Genomic DNA, 14367 nt, shown 5'->3' with positions numbered 1-14367 from the left:
AATTCAGCTCCTAATATGCATAAGCCTCTTTCTGTTACAAATTGAGTAGGTTTAATCAGTTTTAAAAAGACAGTGTCTCACTATGTCTGCATGGCACACGCTTAGATTTTCAGATTGGTTGTTATCCCAAACTCTGCTACATCATTAGCAGTTTTGATATTTTTAATATTCATGAAGCTTTCATTTTAGCATTAATCCCCAGCATCTGTGATTATGATGGGTACTTTTGGGATCTGTCTATTGTGTGTCTACTGAGAATGAAAAGCCCAGCAGTTCCTAGCAGTAAATTAACCCTCACAATGCCAGTTGGTGCTGAACTCCTTTTGAAACCTTGCCTTCTGCTATGTTTCTTTCTATTCAGATTTCACACTAAGGTCTGATTCCCTCAGCAGACACAAGCTTCATGTCATCTTGGCAGCCATCTGTGACACTAAGAATTTTTTTCCTTTTTTTCATTCAAAGAATGTATCTTTCACCGTGTGCTTTTTCTCCCCAGATTCGGTATGGTAATGGGAGAAAAATAGAGCTCAGAATGCAGATTTATATTTTCAGTGAAGGCATTAAAGAATTTTCTTTTTCTAAGATTTTTGAATTAGAATTCTCTTTAGTGGAAGATGTTTTGCTTAACTTCTAACTGTGGGCATGCAAAGGTCTTTGGCTGTGCAAATGAAGTCTAGTGAATGGAGAACAGACCTTGGGTACTGTTTCCCTCTCTGATGCTAATTTGTGGCATATAGCAAATTAAGTCTCTGTCCATTTTCCTTCTGTTCTTATTTGGAACTGTTAAGCACACTGGGGTAGAAACCCTCTAGCATTATTTACAGTGCAGTATCATATCACCTATTTTAGGCATTTTAGCTGCTTATCTCTAGTTAACAAGTACCTAAGGAATGAGGACGGACTCTTACAGCCATAGTTATAGTTCAGGTGCTTTAAATCACTGTGGAGGAACTTCCCACCATGGAGGGATCCTCAGAAGTGTCAATGGCATTCAAATTAGGATGGCAAGAACAGATAGTATAAAATACATACACTCTCCGTGCTGTGGAAAGCACGAAGATGTCAGCATCAGTAGGGCATAAAAGTCCAATACAACAAAAATGACACTATATAAATAATGGTTTTATGCATTGCCATGATTATATAGCAAGAAGTCTGCACAGCTCATTACACTTTGCACCAGACAGGGCTCAGTTCATATCCTGAAGAAGTTCCGAGCAAGTAGGACAGCTTTGGATGCCCCTTGAGGCTTGGTCGAAGCCCCTCTAACGTGGATTCCCTGAAGATTCAAGTCTTTTTTGGCAAATGTCACCTGCTCCTAATTGCCTTCCCAGGCCCCCCTCCTGGGTTCTGCTACCTGATCACAGGCACTGGGCTGTCAGGGTTTGCTATTTCATCCATTGTTCCAAACTCCCTTTGTCTCAGGCTGCCTGCCTGCTCGAATTGAAATGAAATCTTTGTCTTAGAAAGGTATACAAGTAGCTGGCTTTTAGCACATGGTAAATAAAGGTGGAGGATTCTTTTGTCTCTATTCATCAAGCTTTTTCTCCAAGACTGCTTTGGTATTTACTGAAGCCATATGGGTTTAATTATACACTTTTGGAGAAATACAGTTGTGGGAAAGTTGCTGCCCTCAAAGATGCCTGTCATTAGCAGCCATGGATTGCCCTTGTTACTAAAGCAACTGTACTAGCTGTAATGGGACTTGCCAGCACATACTTCCACCGAGACAGGGAGCACAGAAAGAGCTGCATCGGCAGTAAATGCAGTGAGAAAGCTAGGCATGTAGTGTGTAATTTGTATCACAGGCCAGAAATGAGCTGCAGAGAATGAAGAACTAGGCTGTGGTGTCTTGATTAATCACAAGCTTTTTTGATGTCGTACTGGGCAGTTTTTAATGCCTAAAATGTTAATGGGGACCAAGGCTGAGCACACTACTATGTTTAGTGCTGGATTGTGTAGCACTGCTTCAAAACTAATCCAGGCATCGCAATAGCTTAAAATAATACACTGTCACCAACATTTCAATTCTAACCCTTTCAGTGTTTTCTAGCAATTTTGATAGCAGGGGCATGCTTGTATTTGGGCAAAAAATTGTGCATTGGCAGGCATGCAGGAGGTGATATAGCCATAGTCATATTCCTTTGTCACAGATTTTAGATTCCATCTTCTCCTCCCTTCTTGCATCATGGAAGTGCAGAGGGAAGACCTTCCTTTGGCACTGCTTGTTGCTGTATTTCTCCTAGTTGCACAGCCTTTTCAGATCAAAGATCTGAACTCGGATCATCTTTAAGTTTGACATTTTTACCTAGGTTTCTTAGCTGTTGTGCTGTTTGTAATAGCCCAAGAACAGTTTATACTGTTCTTGCAAGTGCAAGAAGACCCAAAACTTTGTCTTTTTTCTTCAGCTTACTAGCTGTGTTGTGTTGTGCATATACAGTTTCTCTGATGTCTTCTGGGAAACACTGGATATTCTGCTAATGTTTATGGGCATACCCAGGCTCCCTGATGTCTGGCAATACAGGGCAAGTGTACAGAATCTTTGCTCACTGACTGGACAACATTTTGCGGAAGAAAAAGCAAATATGCTGGGAAAGCTGCAGGAATATTTCTTAAGCCCTATTTACCCAACTGCATGCCTTCAGCAGGATGCATTCTGCATGTCAGCATTACTTGTCCTGATGGTGAGAGCTGAGCTAGCCTCCTTCAAAGCAGTACCTGCCTCACAGCTTGGGTACTCTCTTCTGCCATGCCAACAGCCACTCTGCACTTCCACTGCTGTGGTCTGCATGGTGCATGGCTTGTACCCAGTCTCTTAAAAGGAATAATATTCTCCTACTCCCTGCCTCTTCACAAACTAAGAAGCAACTTTTTCAGTGCTATTGTAGGGTACCTGTCATGAACTATATTCTCCCAGTGTAGACTCAGATTCTGTAGTTATCTGATCCAAAGCACAGCAATCATGAATAACTTCAAGTACTAAGGATGGAATTTAACAGAGGTCCATTTTTTATTACAAAAGGAACAAGAGCTTTGCAGTCTAATAAATGAAAGAAAGGTGACGGCTGGAATTTGATTTAAGGAAGCAGGACTCTCAAACATAATTCCTTCTGTGTAATTTAATAGCCATTGAGGAAGTACTGGAATCTACAGTATGTGGTCTGTTAATCTAATTAATCTACCCTAAAGGTTAAGACACACAACCAACAAGTATAAGTGGATTTTGATCAAGTTTTACTGGGCCCATAAAATATCGAATATATGAGGATGTCCAAATTTACTTGTGTTTGGATTGGAAATAGCTCAACTTTGAAAAGTCGCGTACCAATATACATGTACACACAGAGGAGCACTTCTTTTTAACTTTCTGTTTTCAAACATAACATGCTGTGGATTTAAGAATTGTTTTTTATGATGCTGAATGGCATTGCAAATGCATGACCAGAAGTGAAGGAGAAAACTGCTGTGCTTTGCCAGTAAAGGTGAGGGTTAGAATGAGCATTGAATTCTAAAGTCTGTTATTTATAAGGATGTAAAAGAGGCCTCCATTTAGTTCTGGTGCTCCACAGATTAGTGTGCTTGGTTTGCATGCGCCCTGTTGTCCTAAGAAGCACTGAAAGCAAAGACCAGTCTTCCTGTTCTTAATTTCTCTTCAGCTGTAAGCAGATTCCTGTGACAGTGACTCTTCATGAGAAAGATTGGGCAAAATTAACCTTTCTCCCAAGATTTCAGATGAGACTAGCTCGCTGTATCTTTCAGTAATCTAAATCCTGGTCTGACTTGAGAGAAAACTAGTCAGGATCATAACAATACCAGCTCCAGCTCCTCAGGTAGATCTGAATCTATGCAAATCTGCAGGGGAGTTTGGTTGACAAAGACTTTCCCATTTGTTTACTCTCAATTTGTATTCTCTGTTCTGTCAAAACCCAAATTCTGTTTTTCTCTCCATGGTTTCCAATAGGGTTTCTGCCTTCCAACAACCAGCAGAACTATGCAACATACACATATGTTTCAATGCACTGCTCGTTGAAGGTTCCCATTCACTTGACAGTACGTCTGCTACTGTTATTGCAATCATGGTGACAGTCCTCAGAGAAAGACAGTCCTCATGAAAGAGAAGTTCAGAAGAAGGGGCAGGCTGCTACATGCTTTTGGGGATCTCCAAGAGTCTTTGTTGCCTTCCCTCAGACTTTTTTGTTATCTGTATTTAATCAAAAAAAACCTTTTTTTCTTGATTTCAAGCTCTTCCAAATCAGCACACTTTATCACAGGTTTGACAGGACAGATCTCTTGAGTGAGGCAGATAACAGCAGTGGGGAAGCAGGAGGAGCTACTGGTGAGGCCAGTGCTCAGGTTTGTTCCAGGGGTCAGTTGTGAGTGTGGGTACACCAGCCGACACACGCTCCAGGAGCCTGTCATATGTATCATCATAGCTGTGTCCATTGCAAAATGCAAATTAATTGCTTACCATAGGAGAAAATGATGTAATGAGGCTCTAGAGAACATAAATATTTGAACATGTTTAAAATACATTCAAATATGTGTGCATGGAGAAGAGAGGGGTTAATGGAGGTAATATAATAAAATAAACATGTTAGATATTCTATTGTATAATATATCAACCCTGCAAATTCATACTAATTAGTATTTTGAGCTCTCATGGTGTTACTAAATCATTGGCACCAGATGCATAAAATATTTAGAAAACTTTTTTATGATCTTATTGGTGCATTCACCCCTGTCAATGACCAAAAATTTATCTTGCTTTAGCAAATCAACAGATTTCTTTCTTTTGCTAAGTGTTTTTGGCAACACAGATGGAGAACACAGCAGTCAGGGCCCTGCTCAAAGGCGCCAGATTACTGAATGGGTTACTTCCTACATTAAAACCAGCTTGTTGACTTGGCAAAGAGCCTTGGTCAAGTAATACAACCAGTGCTGCTGCCATTTGTTAATTTTGCATAATTAAACACCAATTATACATAGTATTGTTTTCTAGCAGGCTCCTCAGCTGGCTTTTCTTTATTATGATTCTGTGCCAGTTTCCTTCATTACTACTAAAAAGGACTTTTTATTTGTTATTGTAATTGGGAGGTTGAAAAGATATCAAATTTTTCTAAGGAGGGAATAGCAAATGATTATGGGAGTTGGCATATCATTTTCCAGGGAAGACATTGCATATAATAGGTATTTTGATTTTTTGGTATAATCTGAAGAATCTGCACTGTGCTATTATAGGACTCCCCAGCACAAGTCTATTAGTGAATGTGTAATGAGAAATGAGCATATTTACAAACTATCTTCAAAGTCTGTCTTTAAAAGACACCAGGAAATTCAAATGTAGAACCACTATTGGTTTCATAGCCCTTTTATCCTTGTTTGGCAAGGCATACAACTGCTGCTAGCCACATGCTTCGGTCCTACTGAAACAAATGTAGCTTAAATGGAGTATATGCTTAACTGCTGTTTTAAGAGATAAACCTAAATATCTGTTCAATGTTCTGCTGAAGTTGGAACATTTTATGCATCCCATTATATTACTAAGTATTTGGAGATTGTGCATCAAACGAGGGCCTTGACTGTCTTGGTCCTTTAAAGTGTGGTGGTGTCATCAGTGATGTTGTTCTATTAGTAGTAACAATGGAGAAATTTCTAGACAGGTTTTACGTCTGTTGCTGTCTCAAATGGAAACTGGAATCAGAAAAGCAGAAAGTTGGAGGCAGATTTCATGTTTGTTTAGGGTTTATATCTCTCCCTAAGTACTAATTAAGGTATTTGTGACATTGACTGAATATTTATTTTCAAGCTACTTAAGTTCACAAAAATAGTCTGGAAAATGTTTTTGCCCCCTTTCTTTATGACTGTTTATGTAGTAATATCACCAAAGGATATATATAACCAAAATAGGTATGGCAACTCTCCAGAGACTTTACGTGTGTGTTATACAACCCATAAACTTTATTGGAGAAACAAAAAGATAAGCTTTCAGGCTTGATAATCTTTAGAATTTAAAAGCTCAGGAGAGATGCTAACTGTGTCTATGGCTCTTAATCCACGGACAATTCAGCAGTCACACACACATTCCAAATCCTTATCCAACATCCACATGAAATGTTCTACGAGGCTGCAGCTGGAGTTCTTTTCTAAACTTAGCTCTTTTCTTCCCTCTTCTATATTTGTGACTCTGCTCTTTTTATTGATCATTCTCTTCCTTTGAGTCCACATACTTATTGCCACACACCCCCCCCCCCCCCCCCCCCCATAAAAGTGCTTAGTTTTTAAGTTTGGCAGTTCTTAGTTCTTCATTTGCTAGACCACACAATAACTAAACTATGAAGAGAAGACATAGTTGCCTGTTCAGCCATGAGGTCAATGGGACTTCCCACAGCACCTAATAAGCACAAAAGTCTTTGCAAGACAGAGCTTTTGTTTCATGTTACAGTTATATCAGTGGAGCCATTTTAACTTGTAACTGTCAGTAAAGGCATTCCTTAACTCTTTGTAAGGAAAAGTCAGCTGTTTTGAATCATGTTATGCGTGAAACATATATATTTCAAATTCCACAAGCTCAGTAAAACAATACTGCTTTGTTTTGCTTTAAGGAACCCATTATTTCGGAATCTTCCTTGGACTTTCTATTGTCACAGCCCTTATTCTTCCTGTCTTAGGCATACACTTAATTTTAATTATGATTTAAATAGAAAATTAAAATCTGTTTTCAAAACAGCATTACTACATCAGGTATGCCTTCATTTTACAACTACATCAAACACAACAGGATTTAAGTAGTGATACGTTTTCACCACAGAAACTTCCCTTTAAGCCTTTTATCCTGAAAGAAATTTTTAGAGGGCACCAATGAGGAATGCAACGAAGAATCTTGAAGAGAACCAGTCGGAATTACAGTTGGAAGGAGGGAAAAAACAATTTTTATTCCTCACTGGCAATTCCCCTAAACCAATCCAAGCTCTGGGATGTTATTTTATTATCAATACTACAGTAATGCCCCAAACATTGTAGATGTTGAATTGTTTCCCTGTCATGTAGTCAAACCTGTCCCAAGTTTTGTAATGTTTGTAGTCTAAAGAGCTGGGATTAGACCCCAATTAAAAAAAAAGGTGCTGCAACACATAGATAGTTTCTCCAGCAGTTTGTATCCTTGGTTTCTGTAGCTTTGTTCAAAGAACACTTTCCAGTCATGACACTAAGATTTTGCTGGAAGCAAAGTTCCTGCATAAATCCTAGTTTGCATTAAGTGGGGAATACATGCATAAAAGTGCATCAAAACAGCGTAATGGATGCACTTTGACTTCTAACCACTAAATGCCAATTTTTATTTATATGCACATGTATTTATAATATATTCTTATATATGCATTCTGAGTGATATGCCATTGATTAATTGTAGAATGATGCGATAAGCTGCATTTATAATGCATCTGGGAATGCTCCCCTGCAGCCTTGCTAGTGAGGCAGATCTCCTGGAGTCACCACTAATAGTCATTCCAGGATCAAAGGTTGAAGGTCACAGAATCACAGAATCACAGAATCCCAAGGGTTGGAAGGGACCTAAAAAGATCATCTAGTCCAACCCCCCTGCAAGAGCAGGGTAACCTACAGTACATCACACAGGAACTTGTCCAGGCGGGCCTTGAATATCTCCAGTGTAGGAGACTCCACAACCCCCCTGGGCAACCTGTTCCAGTGCTCTGTCACTCTTACAGTAAAGAAGTTCTTCCTGATGTTAACGTGGAACTTCCTATGCTCCAGTTTACACCCATTGCCCCTTGTCCTATCACTGGATATCACTGAAAAAAGCCTAGCTCCATCATCCTGACACCTACCCTTTACATATTTGTAAACATTGATGAGGTCACCCCTCAGTCTCCTCTTCTCCAAGCTAAAGAGACCCAGCTCCCTCAGCCTCTCCTCATAAGGGAGATGTTCCACTCCCTTAATCATCTTTGTGGCTCTGCGCTGGACTCCTTCAAGCAATTCCCTGTCCTTCTTGAATTGAGGGGCCCAGAACTGGACACAATATTCCAGATGCGGCCTCACCAAGGCTGAGTAGAGGGGGAGGAGAACCTCTCTTGACCTACTAACCACTCCCTTTCTAATGCACCCTAAGATGCCATTTGCCTTCTTGGCCACAAGAGCACATTGCTGGCTCATGGTCATCCTCCTATCCACCAGGACCCCCAGGTCCCTTTCCCCTTCACTACTTTCCAGCAGGTCAACCCCCAACCTGTACTGGTACATGGGGTTGTTCTTCCCCAGATGCAAGACTCTACACTTGCCCTTGTTAAATTTCATCAAGTTTCTCCCCGCCCAACTCTCCAGCCTGTCCAGGTCTCGCTGAATGGCAGCACAGTCCTCTGGTGTGTCAGCCACTCCTCCCAGTTTTGTGTCATCAGCAAACTTGCTGAGGGTGCACTCAGTTCCCTCATCCAGGTCATTGATGAAAATATTAAACAGCACCGGTCCCAGCACCGACCCCTGAGGAACTCCACTAGTCACAGACCTCCAGCTAGATTCTGCGCCATTGACCACAACTCTCTGCCTTCTTCCTTTCAACCAGTTCTCGATCCACCTCACTACTTGATCGTCAAGCCCACACTTCCTTAGCTTATCTATGAGGATGCTGTGGGAGACAGTATCAAATGCCTTACTGAAATCAAGAAAAACTACATCTACCGCTCTACCATCATCCCTCCACCTAGTCACTTCCTCATAGAAGGCTATAAGGTTGGTCATACATGACTTCCCCCTCATAAAACCATGTTGGCTGTTCTTAATGACCCCCTCATCCTTGATATGCCTAGTGATGGAGTCAAGAATAAGTTGTTCCATCACCTTTCCAGGGATGGAGGTAAGGCTGACCGGTCTATAATTACCCGGGTCCTCCTTCTTGCCCTTCTTATAGATTGGTGTGACCTTTGCCATCCGCCAATCCTCAGGCACCTCGCCCGTTTCCCACGACTTACCAAAGATGATGGAAAGTGGCCTAGCAATGACCTCCGCCAGCTCCCTCAGCACCCGTGGGTGCATTCCATCCGGACCCATCGATTTACAGATGTCCAGATTGCATAGCTGATCCCTAACCCAATCCTCATCTACCAAAGCAAACTCCTCCTTTGTCCTGACTCCTTCTGGGGCTATAGAAATCCGGGGCCCTCGGGGAGAGTCTGCAGGAGTAAAGACAGAGGCAAAGAAGGCATTCAGCACCTCTGCCTTCTTTATATCCTCTGTCTCCAGGGTACCCACTTCGTTCAGCAGTGGGCCTATATTGCCTCTTGTGTTAGTTTTATTTGCTATGTATTTGAAGAAGCCCTTTCTATTGTCTTTAACCCGACTAGCAAGATTGAGTTCCAAGGAGGCCTTAGCTGTCCTAATTGCCTCCCTACATCCTCTAACAACTGTCCTATATTCCTCCCAAGCGGCCAGCCCCTCCTTCCATAATCCATAGATTCTCCTTTTCCACTTGAGTTTGCCCAGCAGCTCCTTGTTTAACCACGCCGGTCTCCTAGATCCCTTACTTGACTTCCTACTTATTGGGACGCTCCGATCCTGAGCTTGGAAGAAGCGGTCCTTGAATGCTAACCAACTATCTTGAGCCCCTTTACCGCCTAGTACACTTTCCCATGAGACTTCCCTTAGCAGTTGACTGAAGAGGCCAAAGTTGGCCCTTCGGAAATCCAGAACTGTGGCTTTGCTAGGTATTCTATTCCTCCCACACAGGATCCTAAACTCCACCATCTCATGGTCACTGCAGCCAAGGCTGCCATTGACCGTCACCACTTCGACCAAACCCTCCTTGTTGGCGAGTACTAAATCTAGCAGCGCTGCTCCCCTAGTTGGTACGTCCACCATTTGCATTAAGAAATTATCATCAATGCACTCGAGGAACCTCCTAGACTGTGAATGACTGGCTGTGTGAGTCTTCCAGCAAATATCAGGGTAATTAAAGTCCCCCACGACGACTAAGGCATGTAGTCGCGAGGCTACTTCCAGTTGCCTGTAGAAAGCCTCATCAACTCCTTCGTCCTGATCAGGAGGTCTGTAATAGACCCCCACAACTGTATCACCCGTGCCAGTCAGCCCCTTGATTCGTACCCACAGACATTCCACTTGCTCCTCATCCGACCCCGGACAGAACTCAATACATTCTAGTTGCTCTCTCACGTAAAGAGCCACTCCACCACCTCGCTTCGCTGACCTATCTTTCCTAAAAAGGACATAGCCATCCATGACCACATTCCAGTCATGTGAACTGTCCCACCATGTCTCTGTAATCGCCACTAGATCATAACCTTTAGCCCGCACACAGACTTCTAACTCCTCCTGTTTATTCCCCATGCTGCGTGCATTGGTGTACAGGCATTTCAGGGAGCCAGTCCTAGTACCCTTTTTCCCCTGCGGGACAGGGTCTAAAAAGCTATCCTTTCCCACAAGTGAAACAAGAGATTGATAGTCCTCCTTAGCCCGCCATCCTTCAATCCCTAGCATGTTCCTCTTGGGCTTGTCCCCAACAGGCCCTGTTAAATCCCCTCCCCCCTTCCTAACTAGTTTAAAGCCCTGTCAATAAGCCCTGCTAACTCCTGCCCCAAAACCCTTTTTCTTCTCTGGGACTGGTGTATCCCGCCTGTCACCAGCAAACCAGGTGTCCCATACAGCAGCCCGTGACTGAAAAACCCAAACCCCTGCCTTTGGCACCAGTCACGTAGCCATACATTAACCTGCAGAGTCTTCTTATATATCCCTTCACCCTCGCTTGCAACAGGTACGGAGGCAAACACCACTTGCGCTCCAGACCCTTTAACCAGCCGTCCCAGGGCCCTGTAGTCTCTCTTCATCGCCCTTACGTTCCTCGTAATAATTTCGTCACTGCCAACCTGAAAAACCAGCAGTGGGTAGTAGTCAGACGGCTGCACCAGTTCAGAGAGCTTCTTTTTAACATCTCTAATCCGAGCCCCAGGCAGGCAGCAGACCTCCCTGTGGGGTGGATCCGGTCGACAAATGGGCCCTTCTGTTCCCCTCAGAAGGGAGTCACCCACCACAATTACTCTTCTTTTCTTCTTGGTTGGAGAAGTTCTGAGGTATGTGGGTGAGTGACTAGCCCTGGGTGACTCACTAGATAGATTTGCCTCACCATCTCCATTCACCTGGCCCTGAAGTTCCAAGACCTCGTACCTGTTATTCAAGGGCAATTGGGAGGGAGGAAGGGATTGTGAGGGTTTTCGCTTACCTCTCCGAGGAGGAACTTCCCTCCATCCATCCTTGTCCATTAAGCTCTCTCCTTCTGTCTGATGGTAGGAGGGAAGGGGATCCATATCTTGTTGAACCACTTCCCTCTGTCCTTGCCTTAGGGTGTGGTTCCACCAATCTATTTCACTTTCACACTCTCTAATGGCTCTCAACCTTTCTACCTCCTCCCTCAGTTCAGCCACCTGCCTGAGCAGGTCATTTATTTGCTCACAGCGAACACAAGCAGTATCACTGGCTCCCTCCAATACAAGTGCCAGGCTCAGGCATTCGCTGCAGCCAGAGACCTGCACAGCTGCATGTCTGCAGGAAGGCTCAGTCTGGATACCCACATTAGTACTCAGTCACCTGGCTAACAAACCATGAAGGTTGGAAACAGTAGCATCAAACCATGAGAAAGTATGGATCCTCAGCTTTGCTAGGGGAGAGCATTAGCCTCAAGCCCTAGGAAGTCCCACAACACTAGGCCTTAATAATGTGCAGTTTTTATGCCTGGGAAAGACGTTTCAGACTATGGCTGGAATTTTTTAAGCTAATTATTTTTCTCTGCTTCTACACTCAAGAATAATTTAACTCTCTTCCTCCCAGATTTGAACCCCCCCCCCCAAGAAAAAAAAAAAAGAACTGGCAAAAATGTCACTATATTATAAATAACTTGGGGGAAAATAAAAGGGAGATAATTTTGTTGCACAACAATGACACATGGAAACTTCATATGGCATTTGTAGATGTCAGTATTTTTTTATCTGGACTTCTTTGTCTTGAGAATAACCTGGGCATGCTGCAACTATGCCTGGCTTCATGAAGCAAAAATATTTAGACCACATCATTATTTATTCTTTGAAAATAAGTTTTTTTGACACATTTAAAATGTCACTAATTCCTTAAACTACACAAGAGCAAGCTACCTTGGCTTCTTTACTTAGACATGATCCCAGAAATCACATTGGTGACAAGGGGTACTTCTATGCAACAGAAAAAAATACCACTCATTTTGCAGTTCATTTCATAATACAAGTTAGCAGAACCTGAGTCAACAGTCTTAGAAGCTGTTAATTCAGGTTCTGCAAATGTGGAGTTCACATTCAGTGAAACCCTGTGAAGAAGGAAAGTATTTCCAGCTTGTATTATTTTAGGATTCCACTGAGTGATATTCAGAATGTCATGTTTAAATGTTACTAGGGGCTTCTGTAGTACCACGGAAATACCAGGAACAATTTTTACACTAGCTTATGGTAATAACAAAAACTAATCTGTTAAGATGTGGTGTTCATATTTGACAGGCATAGTTAGATTTGGTAGCGTGGGGGTCTCATACTAAGAAAGCTGAGCTTGTATTTCTAACTTGTCACTTGGCCATTTATGAGACTTGCAGAAAGAACATTTTTAATAGTCAACATATTAGTATTTATTCTCTTAATGTTAAAGAAAATCCATGTAATTGCCTTTAAAACAGGAATGGTGTTCTGTGAGATACAAATCACTATTTTACAGAACACTGAATACCTATACTCAGCAAAGTGCTGGCTTTCAGGAGAAGTGGTGGACCTAGGCTTAATAACATTATTTCTTTCACAGGGTGCAGTAGTTGCCATTTCCGAAGATGTAATTATAATGTTCTCTTCAAAGTATAGGATTAGTAAGATAAGAGTTGTACTTACACAATTTAACTTTCAGTGGTTAAGAAGGTTAAGTGGTTAAGGAGTTGTCTTAGATAAATTTATGCCTCACAACTTGTCAAACCCTCTGAGACCATTACTGAAACATTTTGGATACTGGAATTTATAGTAATAACAAAACCATTAAGACACATTTTAATTTGATATGGACATTCATACATAAAACATTCAGGAATGTTTTATTACCATTTTATAACCTGAATAAAGAGAGAGACATAGGAATAGATCCACAGGGGTGCCTGGCATCTTGGTAGCTGTCTGGATTTGACTACTATTGATCTGATTGTGGTAACCCAGCAAGAGCGTTACAGATTAAGATGCATGATATCAAAGTTTAGCAGCTGAGATGGGCTCCAGGCTAGAAGTCTTTCTTTCAAAATGTTTCTCTCTCCTTAAGATTTCCTTTTCTTTAAGCTCTCTTGATTCCGGGAGAAAAAAAAAAAAGTCTCTAAAATAACTTTTCCTTTGTTTTCTTCCCCAGCAATCGGTCACAAACTGTGTCCTTTATATAAAATGAACCTTTGTCAATGTGACATTATTTTCTGTAGCACGTACAGAACTTTGCCTCAGCAATCAATTTCCTTCCATGTGCATATTTGTCTTATTTTTTTGCTTTCTTGGGAGAGTAATAGTAAACCTCATACTATCACACAGCAACTTAAAAGATCCAAAACACATTGATCATCAGGGTACTGGGACATCACTGGTGTCTTTTTCTCCCTGTGCTAACTCCAGCACTACAGGCTTTTAAATATGGAGTGGAGGTTTTAGTGTTGGGATTCTGAAGAGAGTAATTTTCTTCAGAGAACTTAATTCTAACCACAATGACACCTCAGATTTTCAGCTTTAAAACTGAGATGATAACAGAAACTCCCCCAGCCTGCAGGTTTTGGGGAAAATATATTAGTTCACATTTGCAGAGCATTCAGCACTGAGTCCTGCAAGTTTGTAGCTTTTGAAGAAGTCTGATTCATAGTCAGCATTCAGTGTCTACACACCTCAAACACTTTGAACTTCAGTTATGGTAAGGCAAAGTCACTTAGCAAAATGAAACTATCATTACAGTGAGGTTTGGAATATGTATTAACAACAAAGAAAAATCAAACATTGCATAGTTGCTTGTTGACTGGACATCATCTGTTCTTTGCACTGGGGAAATACTTGATATGGTTGTGGAATTAACGACTAAGAAGTGCCTGGGGAAGCCATAGTAAGATCGGTTGTGCAGCTTCACTTCTACAATTTCCTAAGTTTCAAGTTTAGGTCTTTGTGACCGTAAAACTGCACGAGTCTTTACTTGTGAGGATTTTCGGTTGAGGGAGGTGTGGGATGTCATCTTGTAACTGCCGAATTATTTGAGGATATTGACTAAAATAACTGGTTACAATCCTTGTGGAAGGAACATGTATGTGGCTGCGCTCATTTA

This window comes from Lathamus discolor, chromosome 4, assembly GCF_037157495.1.
Source record: "Lathamus discolor isolate bLatDis1 chromosome 4, bLatDis1.hap1, whole genome shotgun sequence".
NCBI classification, from domain to species: domain Eukaryota; kingdom Metazoa; phylum Chordata; class Aves; order Psittaciformes; family Psittacidae; genus Lathamus; species Lathamus discolor.
The sequence above is the reverse complement of the archived record's forward strand: the minus strand, read 5'-3'. Positions refer to the sequence as shown.